Source organism: Thalassophryne amazonica, chromosome 11 (assembly GCF_902500255.1).
Source record: "Thalassophryne amazonica chromosome 11, fThaAma1.1, whole genome shotgun sequence".
NCBI lineage: Eukaryota > Metazoa > Chordata > Actinopteri > Batrachoidiformes > Batrachoididae > Thalassophryne > Thalassophryne amazonica.
Window position 1 is genome coordinate 31,842,408 of NC_047113.1, and position 18,849 is coordinate 31,861,256.

At 41.0% G+C, this 18,849-nt stretch overlaps 1 long non-coding RNA gene across 1 annotated transcript in view; it reads right to left on the reverse strand.

Moving 5' to 3' along the window:
• The window catches only part of LOC117520467, a 21,981-nt gene extending 3,471 nt beyond the window's left edge, over positions 1 to 18,510 (reverse strand). The window contains exon 1 of the long non-coding RNA XR_004563658.1: positions 18,479 to 18,510. This is a non-coding gene — a long non-coding RNA (uncharacterized LOC117520467). The remainder of the gene's footprint in view (positions 1 to 18,478) is intronic.
• Positions 18,511 to 18,849: the final 339 nt, after the last annotated feature.

Sequence of the window (18,849 nt, forward strand, 5' to 3'; positions counted from 1 at the left end):
CCCGCATTTTTGTAGCAAGGGCTAAAATTCCGGCGCCCCAAAGCCACTAATTTTGGCAATGTTAATTTGCCAAATATTTATTAATTTTCCCTAGCAACTACATACAATTGGTTATTTCGCTGCACTTCAAGGGCGCTTTGAATGACCGCCCAAGACGAGGAATGATACGTTCTCTGCTCCTGTCGGTGGAAATACACTGTTGAATGACTCAGTTGGAGGAAGTGTTGTTTTAATCATTCATATTACATGTAGGCACATACTATTAAGTAAAATAATACTTTTTAAATATATATGTATTATGACTTTTCCTCTCCACATCTAGGAGGGCAGCGCCCGAGCGCCCCCTATGGGCCAGCCGCCACTGGTTCAAATATCCACACAGACGCACTTCCACTTGTTTTGGCTGAGAGAGACCAGTGTTCTATAATAAACAGCTTGTTAAAATTCCCTCAGCTGTTAACATCATAGATCTTGGACAGCAAAAATGTGGATGAGTGAGAGGTCGTTCATCCAAACCAGCTTGTGTAGACAATAACTAATAAATAATACATGCAATCATCATATTACTCACCAAAATAAAAAGAAATAAAACTAGCGTGTTGGGGATCCATAGGCAACACGCCTGTTGATTGGGTAGTGTTTATAAAATAGTCAGCTGACATATTTCAAGGGTGGTAATAAATTATGAAAAGTTTCTATAATGAGTTGGAATTGTGTGTGAGTCCAGAATGTTTTTAGAACCTTAAATCTTACTTCAACAGTTTTTAGAAGAAGAACTCAACCTTTTTATCAATATTATAATAGCCAAATAGCCACTGTGTGTATGTGTGTGTATTGCTAGAATCACAGAGAAACCAGGGAGAGCTGACATTTGCTGTTTGGTATACTCATGTATTTTGGGTCAAAGATGAATGCTGCAAAAACTGAAAGTTGATAGGACTAATTTTTGGGAGAAATTAGTGCTATTGGCTAACAACAGTGAATAATGGACATTCTGCTGCAGTGCAATGGATTTCAGGTTTTTGCAGTTATTGTGGTTCATGTTAGTTTAACAGTGTTGTTACTGTTATTGATTTATTGTGTTTGTGCAATTCAATTGATTTAGTCAATTTAGTTAAGCATCATGTTGCCATTACCATGAGTGAGAAGTGTACTGCATTTGATGTCTTCAGTCATCATCTCTGCTTGTGGGTGTGTACAATTAAAAGTACCTGCTTGCAGCAGAAAGCAGGAAAGACAACAAGCTCTGTGTGCATGTATATAACGCTGATCACAGTCAAACTGTGTGGAGCTGACATTTGCCATTTGGTATTTTGGGTCAAGGATGAACTCTGCCAAAAACAGAAAGTTGATAGCACTACTATTTTTGAAGAAATGATATTAACTCACATCACTGAGTAATGTGATAATTACATTCTGGACTCAATGCCATTGCAGCAGGGTGTGGTAAATCATCTATATATTTAAAACATGTGTGCGTGATTTTATTTAATAAGTTCAATGTAAGTACATAACATAATTGTCAATAAGTTAAAAATCCATGTATGACACAAGAAAGTGAAAAAACGTATTGTCATTGTGGTCCATTTAAAAATGAAATGACAAAATAGAAGTAATAATGAAATAAAATAATAATACTGATAATAATAAGTGTTATATGATAACAAGAACCTAAACAGTTTATAAATACATGAAGACAGTAAGGGCCCCTTCACACATAGCGGAGGTTTGGTCAGTGCGAAACAGTTCGAAATTAGCACACCACAAAACATTGCGTCAACGGGCAGGAGTGCACGAACCCGGTGCGAGAATTTGTGCACGTGCCGGTGTTTTTTGAGCAGGAACAGTGCCAGGTGCAGCACATGGCACTGCTTATGTGGAATAAATAAAAAAATAAAAACCAGGTACCTGTTGGACCACATTGTGCCACTTATATAATAATAATAAAAACTGAAAAAAAACACACCATCCACGGGATGCAAACCCACGCCTTTCAAACACTCTGATTGCCAGTCAGTGACTTTACCACTGAGCTATGGAACTGTTCTTTGAAAGTTGTGGGAATCTGCCTCATGTCATGAAGGACATGGAAGTATTACAAAAAAAAAATTAAAATTACACACCATACTGTATAAAAACACCACATTTATCAAGTGAGCAATACAAATATGATCTGCCTGTTCATCTGTAGATGGACCCATAGTCACAGACATACAGTCATGGAATGACATGAATGAGAAGCAGTGTGCTCTGATGTCCACAACTACTGGTTGGGTGCATCCAGTCGGCTGCACGTGTGTTCTGTCCAACACATGTCTTGTGGACGGCGTGCCACAGCATGGACACCACGTCATGTGGAACAGAGCTCACATGGGTGACATGATGGTCAGATCACCTGCTGCATGTTCTGATCTGATGGTCCTTTTCAACCTGGCAGGCTATCGGTGTCTGCTCCGTGTGCGAGCTTGCTGGCTGCAGCTTGTCACCACCGCGATATATGTTTTTATTTATGTCCACATAAATACAGCAATCAGACACACGCGCCTCACAATGGACAGTTGTTAGTCCATGTCTGTCCATACACAGTCGGTCTTGTCCAGCTGGAATGTCCAGAATGACAATCACCACAGCTGCTTCTGTCATAGCCACACCTCCTGTCAGTTCTCAGCACACAAACCAAAGCAACAGTTGTGTGGTACTTAGACAAATTTCTCGCCAGTATGACCATGGCCGTCTCCAGTTTATCATGCCAAGAGGCCACACACACATTTTCTAAGTGCCATGGGAGTGGTGTTAGATGTTTGTGTGTTTCACCTGGAATTTGGCTGACACCTGCCGCAAAAGGGTGTGATGGTTTCGTACAGTGCACACTTTGTCTTTCAATCACTGGTGTGCACAAATAGTTGTAACCACAGGTGTATAAGGCATTAGAGGCAGGGTCGATTTCATACGGTTTGCACACAATTCCTGAGTCATGCACACTAAGTGTGCACTTCTTCCAAACTTCGGACTATGAGTGAAGGGGCCCTAAATTAACATAAAAAAATTATGTAATTAACAGGAAATTAAAGGCGTTGAGTTCTTCTAAAAACTGTTGAGGTCTTATGTTTTAAAAACATTCTGTACTCACACACTCTTACAACTCATTATAGAAACATTGCACAATTTATTACCACAAAAATGTCAGCTGCCTATTTTATATAAACAATACCCAAACTAAACCCATGGCTTCCCACGGGCAATGTCCTAGTTGCCTGTTAATTTCGTAATTTTCCTGCTGCTGAAAAATATCCCCACAGCATGATGCTACCACCACCATGGCTCATTGTAGGGATCTCGTGTCTGGTTTCCTCACGCCAAATAGTTCAGTCTTTGTCGCATCAGACCAACGAGTCCTTCAGGTCCCTTTTGTCAAACTCCAGGCGAGCTCCCTATTACTACGGAGTGGCTTCCGTCTGGCCACTCTACCATACAGACCTTATTGGTGGATTGCTGCAGAAATGGTTGTCCTTGTGGAAGATTCTCCTCTCTCCACAGAGGAATGCTGGAGCTCACCTCTCAGTCTAAGGCTCCCCAGTTTAGAAGGGCAGCCAGCTCTCGTAAGAGTCCTGGTGGATCTGAACTTTAGAATTTTGTGGGGAAAAAAATATTTTTATTCATTTTGGAATAAGGGTGTTGTGACACACCGGGAACTGAAAACAGACTCAGATGCAATGAGGCAGGCTTAAAGGACAAAAACGTAACAAATTTATTGAAATAGTGATGATGATGTGGATGAGGTGGTAACCAGGAGGTGAAGAAACTGGAGGACGGCCTGCAGGTGCAGGAAGCCAGGTGAGCCAGTGGAGCGGGTGGTGGCAGCGGACTGCAAGAGAGGACAAAAACCACAAGGATAAGCAAACAGATAATAATCCACAACGCGGAGAGAGAATGCTAAGGATGCAAGGCAACAATACACGTAAGGCCAGGTTTCCACTTCCGCAGAGGAAAGATCTGGCGGCGTCCTCCTGTTCAGCCATTAAGTAGGACACCGTTAATTGATGCAGGTGTGCCGTAGCCACAGGTGTAGACAATCAGCTCCACTGGCAGAGAAACACACAAAGCAGGAGAGACAACACAGACCCAGACCAATTCCCCAGCCCACAACAAAGGCTGTAATATAACAAAATGTAGAAAATGTGAAGAGCTGTGAATACTTTCCAGACACACTGTAGCCTCTTTGTGTCAGACTTTGTGTTTAGATTATGCACTGTATAAATCGTAAAGTGGCATTGGACACACCCAAAATGTACTTGCACTATTGCATCTACACCACCGTAGGTTGTCAAGATATGACCCTTAGTGTTGCAAACCCAAGCTGTATTATTGTATAGCCAATGGATATTCAATGGAATGGATATTATCCATTCCACCAAAATAACAAAATATTACAAACTACTAGCACAGGTTTTTCTTTTTATGGTAGGGAAGGAAACACAGACCATGAGAGACAGAAGCCCCCTTTGCAGTAATTGAATCCATATATTTGCGTTGATGAGCTGACACTCTAATGAAAGTTCACAAACTGAGATAAATGAAAATACCGCAGGGGAAAATAGAAAGAGAGCATGATTACTGCTAATGTAATACAGTATATTGGTAAAATAATGGTGCTGTTCTCGTTACTCTTTCAGTGTATCCTGAGGTGACAGCACTGCTGCTGTGAGAAACAAGGGTTGGACTCAGGAGACCAGACAGATACGTGCCCATTACACATCCATAAGTGTGCCACTCTCCACCTCTCCATCATTACCTCATTTGTCTGTTTGATTTTATTTTATTCTCTCCTTCTCTATCCACTCCCTGTCTGCTTTTGAAATATTACATTTTCTGCCTGCATCAGTTTGCATGGCTCCTCTGCATGAGGCAGCAGGTGAATCTGTGGGATATGAGTTCACAGCGCTTCACTATTTACACATTTTTTTATGTACCAGCCTTATTCCAAAATGGGTGAAATTATTTTTTATTCCTGAAAATTGTAGCCTACACACAACACCCCATAATGACAATCTGAAAAAGTTTTGTTTTTTTCAGAAATTTGCAAATTTATATATATATATATATATAAAAAAAAATCACATGTACATAAGTAAACAGGAAATGCTGAATAAAATTTACTCTGCTGGGACAGCATTTGGTCCCAGTCTAAACAGAGTTAAATATACTCTACCACAAAGCTAAATCAACTCAACATATTGTAAAATCAACTCTTATTGGATTAAAACCACTTGCATTGACTAGATGGTGTCGCTGACTGAACGGTCTGCCCTAAAACTCAGTCCGCCCTGTTGTCACTGCGCATCATCCATCTCAGTGACAGATATCTAAAGCTTTTATACAACAATCATTTACACATAAATTCAGGATTATTTCATCAGAAAATGCAGAGGAAGTGATCACAGCGTTGAAGCTACAAGAGCTGCTAGCTATTGCGTTCACTGACTGTCCGTCATTTCAAAGCGTCACTGATTAATGCCTCGTTCCTGCTTGAAATGGCCTCATTTCTGCTTAATTCTGACTTTCGAATGATTTATGAGGTTTTACCTTGTCATCTGATGGTTAGTAGTACTAGTTCCATGTGGCGGGTGGGGGGGTGTTGTGTTCAGTCTGCAACAACGGTAGAGCTGATTTCACTCTACAATAGTGTTTTTTACTCTATTTACACTGGGATCAAATGTTATCTCAGTAGAGTAAATTTTACTCAGCAATATTTCCTGTATATTCACAACCTTTGACATGAAGCTCAAAATTGAGCTCAAGTGCATCCTGTTTCCACTGATCATCCTTGAGATATTTTTACAGCTTAATTTTCCTCACCTGGGGTAAATTCAGTTGCTTGGACATGATTTGTAAAAGCACACACTTGTCTACATATAAGGTCCCACAGTTGACAGTGCATGTCAGAGCACAAACCAAGCATGAAGTCAAAGGAACTGTCTGTAGACTTCTGAGACAGGACTGTCTCAAGGCACAAATCTGGGGAAGCATACAGAAACATGTCTGCTGCTTTAAAAGGCTCAATAAGCACAGTGGCCTCATCATCTGTAAATGGAAGATGTTTACCAGAACTCTTCCCAGAGCTGGCCGCCCATCTAAACTGAGCGATTGGGGGAGAAGGGCCTTAGTCAGTGACAATGGTCAGTCTGTCAGAGCTCCACACATAGATTGAACTCTTTGATATGAATACCAGGCATCATATTTGGAGGAAACCAGGCACCATCCCTACAGTGAATAATGTTGGTGGCAGCATCATGCTGTGGGGATGTCTTTCAGCACCAGGAACTGGGAGACTAGTCAGGATTGAGGGAAAGATAAATGCAGAAATGTACAGAGACATCCTGGATGAAAACCTGCTCCTGAGCACAAACAGAAATGAGCAAAACTGCCCAAAAATAAGTGAAATAGAAATGTTCCACCCTCCCTTGCACTGACCAGAGGTCAGACCAGTAAAATTCACAGCTGCTGTGGGCCACCTGCCTGGAGTAGTTCGGAGTCACACGGGTGTGAGGCATCCATGTGCTCACATCATGAACACATCAGCCAGCCACACGGAGGTGAAAGCAGCTCCCCACATGGAGGATATGCATGTCCAGCTGTCTCTGGCTGCTTGGCAAGCTGCCGGCCGAAGGACACCACATCAAGTGAACTATAACTTAACTGGTGGATGTGAAATTTGAATAGATGATCACAGGATCAGACGGATATTTTCACATGGGGTGCAGCCAGACGCATTCCAAAGGTGAGTTGTGTTTTTATTTTTAACATGTCATGAGGGCCTGCTGACACATGTTCATCACTGTGGCTTGTAGAGGGGTGGCTATTCTACATGATACAATATGTATTCTCCAGCTTTGCATTGCAATGACACAGTGATCAGGTGCGACACGATCTGATTACCATAGCGCACACGCATGGAGCGTGATCATCTGACAGCTTCGGGGCTGTCGGGGCTTCGGACCCACACTTTGGCCAAGTGTGGCTCAAATGGGCATTCGCCCTCATTCGGCCTGTCGTGTGAAGGTATGGCTCGATTGGGGTATTCGCTCAGGATTTCACATGGCTGTACATTTCATACTGCCCCTTGACTGCAGTCCAAATGGTCCGACTTGCGTACAGACTTGGAGTACGAATGTTGCAACTTCAGTGGAATGGCGGTATGATTGCATCTTGACCTCCATTCGATTGGGTTTCCTACGCGAGTGCAACATGAATGTGGTGTGCATGTGATGTGGCCTGACTGCTGTGGGACTGCTGTAGGAAGTGTTCAAGTGCAGTTCCAATTTGCAAAACTGTCGTCCAAATCCTCCTTTGTGTACCATTTGGCCTCAGTTGTGCTATGTGTGAAGGGGCCTTTAGGTTTTATTTTTCATAAATTTGCCAAAATTCCCCCCCCAAAAAATCATGTTGTCATTATGGGGTGTTGTGAATAGAATTTTGAGGGAAAATAATGAATTTACTCCATTTTGGAATAAGGCTGTAATATAATAAAATGTGGAAAAAGTGAAGCGCTCTGAATGCTTTCTGGATGCACTGTAATATATAATATAGACCAGGCGTCGATCACCAGATCTGTGCTTCACTCTATTTGCCTGTGTCCTTGGACAAGATACTTCATCTGCACCATCCCACTCTGCCCAGATGTAAACAGGTACTGGCTTTGCCTGTGGGAGTAACTTGAAATGGACTAGCATCCAGGGGGAATCATGGACTCTCATCTACTTCATGCTAAGATAGCCAAAGGTTAACCACCAGGACTCATGGGCCTCAGGGCCTATTTTGGAATTACTTGTTTTTCTTCATCAGTATGCGTCGTTCCATCTTGTCTTGCACAAAGTCATCTCAATACTTATAGTACTACATTTATTTGAATTTATTCTGCTATTTGTGGAATATATATCTAAAGCAATATTTAGAACATTTAGAGTCCCTTTATGGACATAGCAAAATCACTGCATATACTATCTCTCAATCTTTTTCCAGTAATAGACAAAAGTAATAATCTCCATCCCATCTTCTCTTTGACAATATTAATTTCCTTTTAGAATCATTTGATATATTTAGAATATTCTATTTGAAAAAGGCAAAATATATTGATGACACAGTCAATTAATTGTGACTAGGTATCCCTTTCAATGCCATTCATATGTATTTAATTGTTGTCTCATCACTTGTCATAGAGTGCATTTGTTCACTGTAGTCAAATCTAAACATGCTATTCTATAATAGATTCTACCTGTATGAAACATTTATTAGTTTGTGCAGACACTGTCAGGAAGGTGTTGATTCAGCGATATGGTTACTTTTCAATATGCAGTCAGTGATGCATGTGTTACTGGATTCAGTATTCTGTAAAATATTTGCAATGCTTCTGCCTCCTCTCTGTATGTATGTAGGGCAGGCAAAATATTAGAAAATACAGAAAATGTAGTCCATTACAACAGCTCCACAAAGTACAGCCTCAGATTTTAACATAAGTGGTTAAACACTGACACATAAATGAAAGCTTTTAGTTAATCTCACATTTATATTCTATCAACTTACACACAGGGACTGTGAGTGCTGTGCAGAGCGGGTACAGAATTGTTGACTTTTCCCGGGGAATACTGGCATTGCCCAGGGGTGTGTTCTTGCTCCTACACTGTGTTGTGTGTGCATGGACTGGATGTTGGGTAGTATTATGGAAGCCATAGACTGAGGTCCCTGGTTAGTGCCTTGCCTTGTGATCTTTACAGAATCAGCAGATACCTTAATTGCAGTTCTTGAGAAGCTGAGTGGCTCTGGTGGTTGCCCTTCCTGGCCCCTGTACCCTTCCGCTTCCCTTTTTCGCCTGGTTCCTCCTGGGGCCCTGCATCCTGGGCCCTTTTCTGTCGTTGCTTGCGGTTGGCGGTATGGCTTCCGACGCGCTGGAGTGGTGCGTGTCATATGGTATGGTTCTGTACTTTTATCTTGGCCCAACACACCAGCCACAGTAGTGATTGGATATATAGCTGTGATCTGGGTCTCTGTGTGTGGCTGGTTATGTGTTCGTGGCCGACACCACAATTCGGTTTTGGGTGTTCTCAAGGGGATCAAGACTCTGGTGTCCTAGATTAGGGTATGAATGCTCACTAACTAGACAACAAACTGTCGCTGTCACTGCTTGTTCATGTGTGGTGGTTTGTTCCAGCATGTTTTATGTTGGGGCTCCGTCTCTGTGTCTCACTTCACAGTTATTGCTTTCACCACTTGTCTTTCATTTTTGTCTGTCTTCGTGTTGTTTTGGTGATTGGTCCCTCCTGATAGAAGTTGTCAGTCGGCTTTGAGTAGGATGTTGTAGGGTGATCGGGAAGAGCGGATGGGGGTCACACACGCACACCACATTCACTCACGCACTACATACCTTCTGTCCTTCAAGAATAAATTGCATATATGTGTATTAATGTTCATAAATGGTTCTGCCAGTGTGGCATTTACCATTACTATATATGCAGATGGGAAAAAAGAAGAAGCTGAATGCGGAGTCAGAATGTATGGGTTTGCAGTTATAAGATTCAGCCTTTCTATGTCTTCCTGGACTTGACAATCAGAAGTGTGCTTATAATAATAATATGAACCTTTATTTAACCAGATAGAAAAAAAAACCCATTGACATTGAAACCTCTTTTCCAAGGGTAACCTGGCCAAGAAAAGGCAGCAGCACAAGTCATAATGAACAGATTAACATCAGCATGAAAACATTAATAGTAACATTGTAACAATGTAAAGTCTCAACCAGAATAGAATTTAGAAACACAGCCATTTCGCAAAAGAACCCCATTCGCAAGCTCATCAGATAGACCGGGAGGTACTCAAATAAGTCAGTCCAAGCAGTTTCAGAGAGAGCTAAAAAATTAAAGGCTTTCTTTCCCACTTCAGAGAGGACACAAGGTACATGAAAGCATAATATGTAATTCAAGCGCAGAACATAATGGCTTTCAGATCTCTGAAGTAAACTGGATAAATAGGTCGGAACCAGACCAATAAGAGTTTTGTAAAGCATTCAATGTGTAGCTCACCTAACAGACAAAGAAGACATGCCTGCTTTGGCATGCAACTCACAGTTGCTTAGATGTGGTGAAAGTGTTGAACGTTCATGTCTCCAGATCCTTGGCCTTTGAGGTTGACAGATGTCAGGGAAGAGTTTGTGGTGTCATGAGATTGCTAGACAGTTTGATGATGCTGATACCTTTTCAGGAGAACAAGTCTTTCTGAGCTTGGTGCTTCCTGTCTTACTGCACTGTTATGAGACTTGGATGATAACCAGTGACCTAAGGTGGTAATTTGCCAGTCACAGTTTCAAGGTAGTGGAGCCAGGAAAGATTTTAATACTCTAAATCAGATCAGATCTAAGCTCAATTCTCCCATGTACCCTCTGGCAAACTGTAGCTGAAATTTCACATTTTTAAAAGAAAATCCTTCTCTGCCTTGCTCCACATTCAAGCCTTATACAACCTCAGTTCCAATGAAGTTGGGATGTTGTGTAAAATGTAAATAAAAAATGAATACAATGATTTGCAAATCCTCTTCAACCTATATTCAATTGAATACACCACAAAGACAAGATATTTAATGTTCAAGCTGATAAACTTTATTGTTTTTGTGCAAATATTTGCTCATTTTGAAATGGATGCCTGCAGCACATTTCAAAAAAGCTGGGACACTGGTATGTTTACCACTGTGTTATATCACCTTTCCTTCTAACAACACTCTGTGTTTGAGAACTGAGGACACTAATTGTTGAAGCTTTGTAGGTGGAATTCTTTCCCATTCTTGCTTGATGTACAACTTCAGTTGTTCAACAGTCCGGGGTCTTCATTGTCGTATTTTGCACTTCATAATGAGTGACACATTTTCAATGGGTGACAGGTCTGGACTGCAGGCAGACCAGTCTAGTACCCGCAGTCTTTTACTACGAAGCCACAATGTTGTAACACGTGCAGAATGTGGCTTGGTATTGTCTTGCTGAAATAAGCAGGGACGTCCCTGAAAAAGACGTTGCTTAGATGGTAGCATGTGTTGCTCCAAAACCTGGATGTACCTTTCAGCATTGATGGTGCCATCATAGATGTACAGATGTGTAAGTTGCCCATGCCATGGGCATTAACACACACCCATACCATCACAGATGCTGGCTTTTGAACGTTGTGCTGGTAACAATCTGGATGGTCTTTTTCCTCTTTTGTGTGGAGGACACGACCTCCATGATTTCCAAAAACAATTTGAAATGTGGACTCATCAGACCACAGCACACTTTTCCACTTTGTGTCTGTCCATTTCAAATGAGCTCGGGCCCAGAGAAGGCGACAGCGTTTCTAGATGTTGTTGATGTATGGCTTTTGCTTTGCATGGTAGAGTTATAACTTGCACTTGTAGATGTAGCGATGAACTGTGTTAACTGACAACAGTTTTTTGAAGTGTTCCTGAGCCTACGCGGTAAGATCCTTTACACAATGATGTCAGTTTTTAATGCAGTGCCGCCTGAGGGATCGAAGGTCATGGGCATTCAATGTTGGTTTTCAGCCTTGCCGCTTATGTGTAGAAAGTTCTCCAGATTCTCTGAATCTTCTGATTAGATTATGGACTGTAGATGATGGAATCCCTAAATTCCTTGCAATTGAATGTGGAGAAACATTGTTCTTAAACTGTTGGACTATTTTTTTCACGCAGTTGTTCACAAAATGGTGATCCTCGCCCCATCTTTGCTTGTGAATGGCTGAGCCTTTTGGGGATGCTCCTTTTATACACAATCATGACACCCACCTGTTTCCAATTAACCTGTTCACCTGTGGAATGTTCCAAACAGGTGTTCTTTGAGCATCCATCAACTTTCCCAGTCTTTTTTGAAATGTGTTGTAGCCATCCATTTCAAAATGAGCAAATATTTGCATAAAAACAAAAACGTCTATCAGTTTGAATATCAAATACCTTGTCTTTGAGGTGTATTCAATTGAATAAAGGTTGAAGAGCATTTGCAAATCATTGTATTCTGTTTTTGTTTACATTTCACACAACATCCCAACTTCATTGGAATTGGGGTTATAAGTGGTCATGCAACGGACAAACAGTGCATTATGTGCAGGTTCTCCATTAACAGACATAGATGCCTGTACCTCTTTCAGAGTGGTCATCAGTGTCTTCATGACTCCCCTCACTCGTCATCTTCTTGTGTAGTCATTCAGTTTTGAGAACTGCATACTTCAGACCAATTTAAAATACAGTAACTCATTGTTTGTACTTCTTGGTTATCATTATAAACAAAATCCAGAGAACATTCAGTGAACTGCAAATGTTAATGTATTCATTCCCCGACTTGTCTAAATAAAAGTGGCTGTAATAGGCATGATTTTGTATTAACAATATTCAGTATATTTAATTTTCCCACTTACTAATAGCCTCTAAAATGGTGAGACTACATGTAGTCTATCCAGGCTGTACTTCCTCAATGGTAAATGTGAAATTTTTGGAATCAATAAGAAATAAAGCCAATAGGCTCCACTACAAACACGTCTTAATTGTTTCAGTTCAAGTCCACTGCAGAGGCAAAATTAAAAACAATTTTGTCAGTGTCCAACTATTTATGGAACTCACTGTATGCATATTTGCAGATAGCAGTGTGTGAATACAGACACAATTTAATCAATATGTTAATTCAATAAAAGGTTTCTCAGACCTCATCAGGAAAAAACTGGACAGCTTAATTTTTCTTGAGGAATCATGGCCTCAAGAAAAAACATTTAGAGTACAAACACTTGTTAATGTACCAGGAAATAGGACATTGTGTGCCCACATTTGTTATTTGTTTGCTTCCAAACTGGACTGGAATCTGTCTCCGTTGTGCAAAGCACACACAAAAAACAGTGGCTGCTATGAACGTTGTAGGGCTTCATAGGCTAACTACATTCATCAGTGAAGAGGTTGGTTGTCTTCTTTTAGGCTAAATCCAAACTAAGCCAGATTGTAGAAGGCCACAAAATGCCTCAACACTGCATATTTGAGCTCCACTCACACCAAATTGTCCCATCAGCGGAAAAAAAAAAAGCTAAATTTGAGGTCTCACCAGTCAGTGTAATAATATCGTGTTTAAAACGATCGTCTTCAGGCCAAGGCCATCAGCTTTGAGGCTTTGCAAATTGTGTTATACCATGATGTAAAAGCTTTTGTGTTTCAAGCTTTTAAGACCAAATGGACTCGTGGGAGTGATGCAGCAGCTGTCCTCACCCACAGGATCATATTAGATAACGGAACTGGCAGACCATTTTGGCATTTTCTCACCCTTGTGATTTGTTAAATGTTGCTTGTAATAGATAGCAGTAGTGTTCAGTCAGGAATAAACATCACAGATGAAAAGACTGGAGCTCTGACACCAATTCTCCTCCCGAATGTTGAATATTTGAGCCCGAATACATTGCTTTGTTAACTTCAGGTTTTTTTTTTCTTTTCTTTTTTTCAGTCAACTGGTCCCACTGTTTACAATGCTTGATCTCCACTTTTTATTTTTGCATATTTCAAGGAGAAGGCTGCAAACTTTTATTTGATTTTGGAATGGTGTGACCATGAAGGCTTGGATAGAAAGCTATGCTGGGTTAGATATCTTAACAGGACAGCTGTGGTGTGGACATGTGATTTTGAAGCAGTTACCACTGCTGGTTGTTAGCAGCCAATCTGCTGTGTCAGCCTGATCCCATCAGATCTCAGAAGCTAAGCAGTGCGGTGCCTGGTTCGTACTTGGATGGGAGACCTCTTTGGAACACCAGCGGCTGTGTGTGTTTCTCCAGGTTACACTGGAGTTGCGTCAGGAAGGGCATCCGGCGTAAAACTTGTGCCAAATACTGATGTGGATTTGGCTGTATCCGCTGTGGCGACACCGAAAAAAGAACGGGAGCAGCCGAATGGACATCAACAACCACCACTGCAGGATGTTAGCAATGCCTACACTTACCGTTTTACTGACTGTGGCTGGACAAATGAAAGGATCAAAAGACACAAAGGTGACAATGGCCAACGGGTGTTTAATAACCATGATGTTGAACTTGTGGAGATTTGAATTATTGAAGGTTACAAATGAGCCCTGTGAAGCAAGAAGCAGCATTGGACAGCAGGACCATATTCTCCATGACTGCTGTGTCACTTCTTAAGGAGAAGTCAAATCAGCTGAGGAATTGTGATTTCAAATCAGCACCCCACAGATTTGACTTCTTAAGGAGTGTGTCCAGAAAGTATTCACAGCACTTCATTTTTTCCACATTTTCTTATGTCACAGCCTTATTCAAAAATCAAGTAAATTCATTTTTTCCCCTCAAGTTTCTACTCACAACATGCCATAATGGTAATGTGAAAAAAAGTTTTTTTTTTTTTTTTTTTTTTTTGCAAATTTATTAAAAAAAAACAAGCTAAGAAATTATGTGTACAGAAGTATTCACACCCTTAACTCAACACTTTGTTGATGCACTTTTGGCAACAATTGCAGCCTCAAGTCTTCTTGAATATGATGCCCCAAGCTTGGGGCACCTATGTTTGGGCAGTTTTGCCCATTCCTCTTTGCAGCACCTCTCAAGCTCCATCAGGTTGGATGGAGAGCGTCGGTGCACAGCCATTTTCAGATCTGTGCGCTTAGAGCGTGATCATTGAGTTCTTGTTCACCACGCTGACTAAGGCCCTTCTCCTTCGATTGCTCAGTTTAGATGTGCGCCCAGCTCTAGGAAGAATCCTGGTGGATCTGAACTTCTTCCATTTATAGATGATGGAGGCCACTGTGCTCAGTGGGACTTTCAAAGCAGCAGAAATGTTTCTGTACCCTTCCCCAGATTTGTGCCTCGAGACAATCCTGTCTTGGAGGTCTACAGACAATTCCTTTGACTTCATGTTTGGTTTGTTCTCTGTGGGACCTTATATGTAGACAGGTGTGTGCCTTTCCAAATCATGTCCAATCAACTTAATGCTAGGTGGACTCCATTTAAGCTGTAGGCACATCTCAAGGATAATCTGTGGAAACAGGATGCACCTGAGCTCAATTTTGAGCTTCATGGCAAAGGCTGTGAATATACATGTGATTTCTTAGTTTAGTTTATTTTACTTATTTAGTTTTCTTAGTTAAAAAAAAACCCTTTCTTCACATTTTCATTATGGGGTATTGTGTGTTGAATGTTTGTGGGGAAAAAAAAAAAAAAAGAATTTCATCCATTTTGGATTAAGGCTGCATCAACAAAATGTGGACAAAGTGAAGTGCGGTGAACACTTTCCGGATGCACCGTATCCTCTGGCAGACAATCAATGGCGGTTACTTTTCCAAAACTCTGAAAGGATTTAATCTGAGCCAGTGAAATGAATCATTTGAGTTTGTTCATCATGAAAGGAAAAATGAGCTTTCAAAGAAGCACTGACAGATCACAACTACATGAAACCAAATACAAATCCAAAAAATTATTTAAAAATTATATATTACAATATATAAAATAAAATTAAATGAACGTGTTTCAAAAACTATCTGTATTTTATGTGGAACAAAGAACAGTTTGTCATGATGATGATGTTAATCACTCTAAACATCCAGGCTGATGTATTAATATAAATGAATGATTTCTTCCAAAGTATGATTTTTCACAAATTTCTCTTTATTTATTTATTTTTTTATTAGTGAGAAGGAAAAAAAGCTGGGAAATTTAACAATCTTTGCCACTAATTTGAATGTTTAGTCAGGATCAAAGATTAAATCAAATTTGATCACAAGCTCTTTGATTTTCAGGTCTGCATTAAACTCAATAAATTGAGACTTTTCTGAGAAATCTTTTCTATTTGTAGTTTTGATCACATCTGAATTTGTTATATGTGATTGAGCTGACGTACGCCAGCACCTTTTCTCTTCCCTGACAAAAGTCCTGCTGTCATCGAACACGTCCTTGGGTTTTGACACTTTGGGCCTCGGGAAATGATCATCACGCTGCTGTATGAATCTGTCAGCTGCAGGACCCTGAGATGGTTTATTTGTCCTGCACTAGATGAATGATGACTGTGTTGTCTGCATATTTCAGGATGGGCTCGCCCTTCTTTATCAACAGTGTAGAGCATTTTGCACAAAGCACGCCTCCTGTGGGGGGAAGATAGGCACTTGTCACACAAAACGTCCCATTAACTGTGCCCCTTAAGGGTCCACTTATCAAAATAAATAAATAAAATCCTCCATCCAATTCATAAAAGCAACATAAAGATTAGAAATACTGAATAATTTATTAGTTATAATACCAGGCTTTGTTGCATTACATACAGAAACAAAACCAACAAATAAAAAAAAAAATGTACTGGGTGTTTACTCGACTCAACTTGGTATAGAAGCAAATATTCACCTGCTCTTTTTTCATTAGTTTGCCAAAAGATTTCATTATTAAAGAGGTCAGTGCTGCTTGTCTCTGATCATTAATCTGGCTCAGAGACTATATTGTGTTGAATGAAGCACAATAATTGACTTGTTTCATGGTTTAGTCAGTTTCTCCTACTGAGTAAATCGGTCAGAAAAATACAAAAATACGAGGGCTGTGATAAAAGTATCCGACCTTATTATTTTTTCAAAAACCATATGGATTTGAATCACGTGTGATTACATCAGACATGCTTGAACCCTCGTAGGCATGTGAGAGTTTTTTCACGCCTGTCGGTTACGTCATTCGCCTGTGGGCAGTCTTTGAGTGAGGAGTCGCCCACCCTCTCGTCGATTTTTTTCATTGTTTAGGAATGGCTCAGAGACTACTGCTTTGTTTGATCAAAATTTTTTCAAAAACTGTAAGGCACAACTGAGTGGACACCATTCGATAAATTCAGCTGGTTTTCGGTGAACATTTTAACGGCTGATGAGAGATTTTGGTGTGTAAGTGTCGCTTTAAGGACGGCCCACGGCGATCTGCGCTCTGAGGCGGCGTCGTCTCGCTGTTTCAAGCTGAAAACGTCCACATTTCAGGCTGTGTTCACCCAGTAAGTCGTCAGAGAACAGAGAACTTTCAGAAGAGCTCAGGATCAGCAGTTTATTCGGACATTCCACTGTTAAAGGTGATTTTGTAATGAAAGAACGTGCGGGCAGAGTCGCATGTCGGGCCGGACCCGACCGCGGGGCGTCGCGACAGGAAAAACACCTCCGTTGGAAACCTTAACGGACAAGTTGGAACGTGCCCAGCTGTTAAACAATTTCTCCGATACTCACTTGTTGAAAGCCATCAAAAGCTGCCTGAATTTTACAAATGGTTTTCAACACGGAGGTGTTTTTCATGTCGCGGCGCAGATGGATTTGCCACGTCGTCACGGATCCGACTCAGCAAATTCATCCGCACGTTCTTTCATTACAAAATCTCCTTTAACAGTGGAATGTCCGGGTAAACTCCTGATGCTGGCTTCTTCTGAAACTTCTCTGTTCTCTGACGACGACCTGGGTGAACAGAGCCTTAAATTAGGATGTTTTCAGCTCAAAACAGCCAGATGGACGCCACCTCCGACCGCGCCGCGTCAATCCGCTTTGTAGGCTGTCCTTAAAGCGAAAGAAACTCCACAATCTCTCATCAGCCGTTAAACCTTTCACCGAAAACCAGCTGAATTTCTCGAATAGTGTCCACTCAGATATCCCTCACAGGTCCTGAAAAAATTTTGATAAAGCAACGCGCGCTGTCTCCAGCGGCTTCTCAGACAAATAGATTCCAACGGGCGGGGTGGAGCACTCCTCACTCAAGGCCTGCCCACAGGCGAATAACGTCACCGACACGTGTGAAAAAACTCACGCATGCGCACGAGGGTTCAAGCATGTCTGGTGTAATCGCACGTGATTCAAATCCATATAGTTTTTTTTTTAAATAAAACTGCCGGTTAGTTTTATCACAGACCTCGTATATACCTGAGCTGTTCTGCACACAGTTTTTGCATCTTTCCTGTCATCTTGTCTGGCTGAGAGGTTTTTAAGAGTTTTACATTTTATGGACATACACGATATTAAGTCATGACACTTCTGAACAGCGACTTCTCTATCCTTGAATATGATTTTTTTTCCATTTACATTACTGTAGCCCGCCCTGTCATGAAAACGCAAATAAACACTTATTTTACATATCTGCTAATACACGATTACTAGTGACAGTGCTGGTCTGGGAAAATCTACCTTTATTTTAATCAAGGTGTTGGATTTGTGGCTTATAAATCAGTGCAAATAATGTTTGGTGTTATTGATTTTTAGGAGCACACACCTTTATTTCTTCATGAAGGGGGATTTGTTGCAGGGCTAGATTACTTTCCACTAGTTTCATTTCATAAAGTGGCAGCTCACTGTATATTTGTAGCCAAATACTGTAACACTGCTCCCACCCTCTCTCTCTCTCTCTCTCACACACACACACACACACACACACACACACACACACACACACACACACACACACACACACACACACACACACACACACACACACACACACACACACACAGAGCTGTCATTGGATGGCACTGGTAATCAATCAAAGTACTTAATCACGATGTGTATACAGAAGCTCTTCAGGCGGCCCTTCAGAGTGTGTTATTACTTTTTCAAACTATATAGGAACAAGTCTAATGTATATGCACCATTGAAATGCTTTAAAACTCTCTGTTTCATGAAGTTGTTAAGGGCCCCTTCACACATACTGCGAATTTGGTCAAATTGCGCATTAAGTGCACATGAAGCAGGAATCGAATGCAATACGTGTAAAATTGTAGCTGCATCTAACGCCTTGTACACCTGTTTCTACAACTATTTGCGCACACCAGCAGCTGAAAGACAGACTGTGC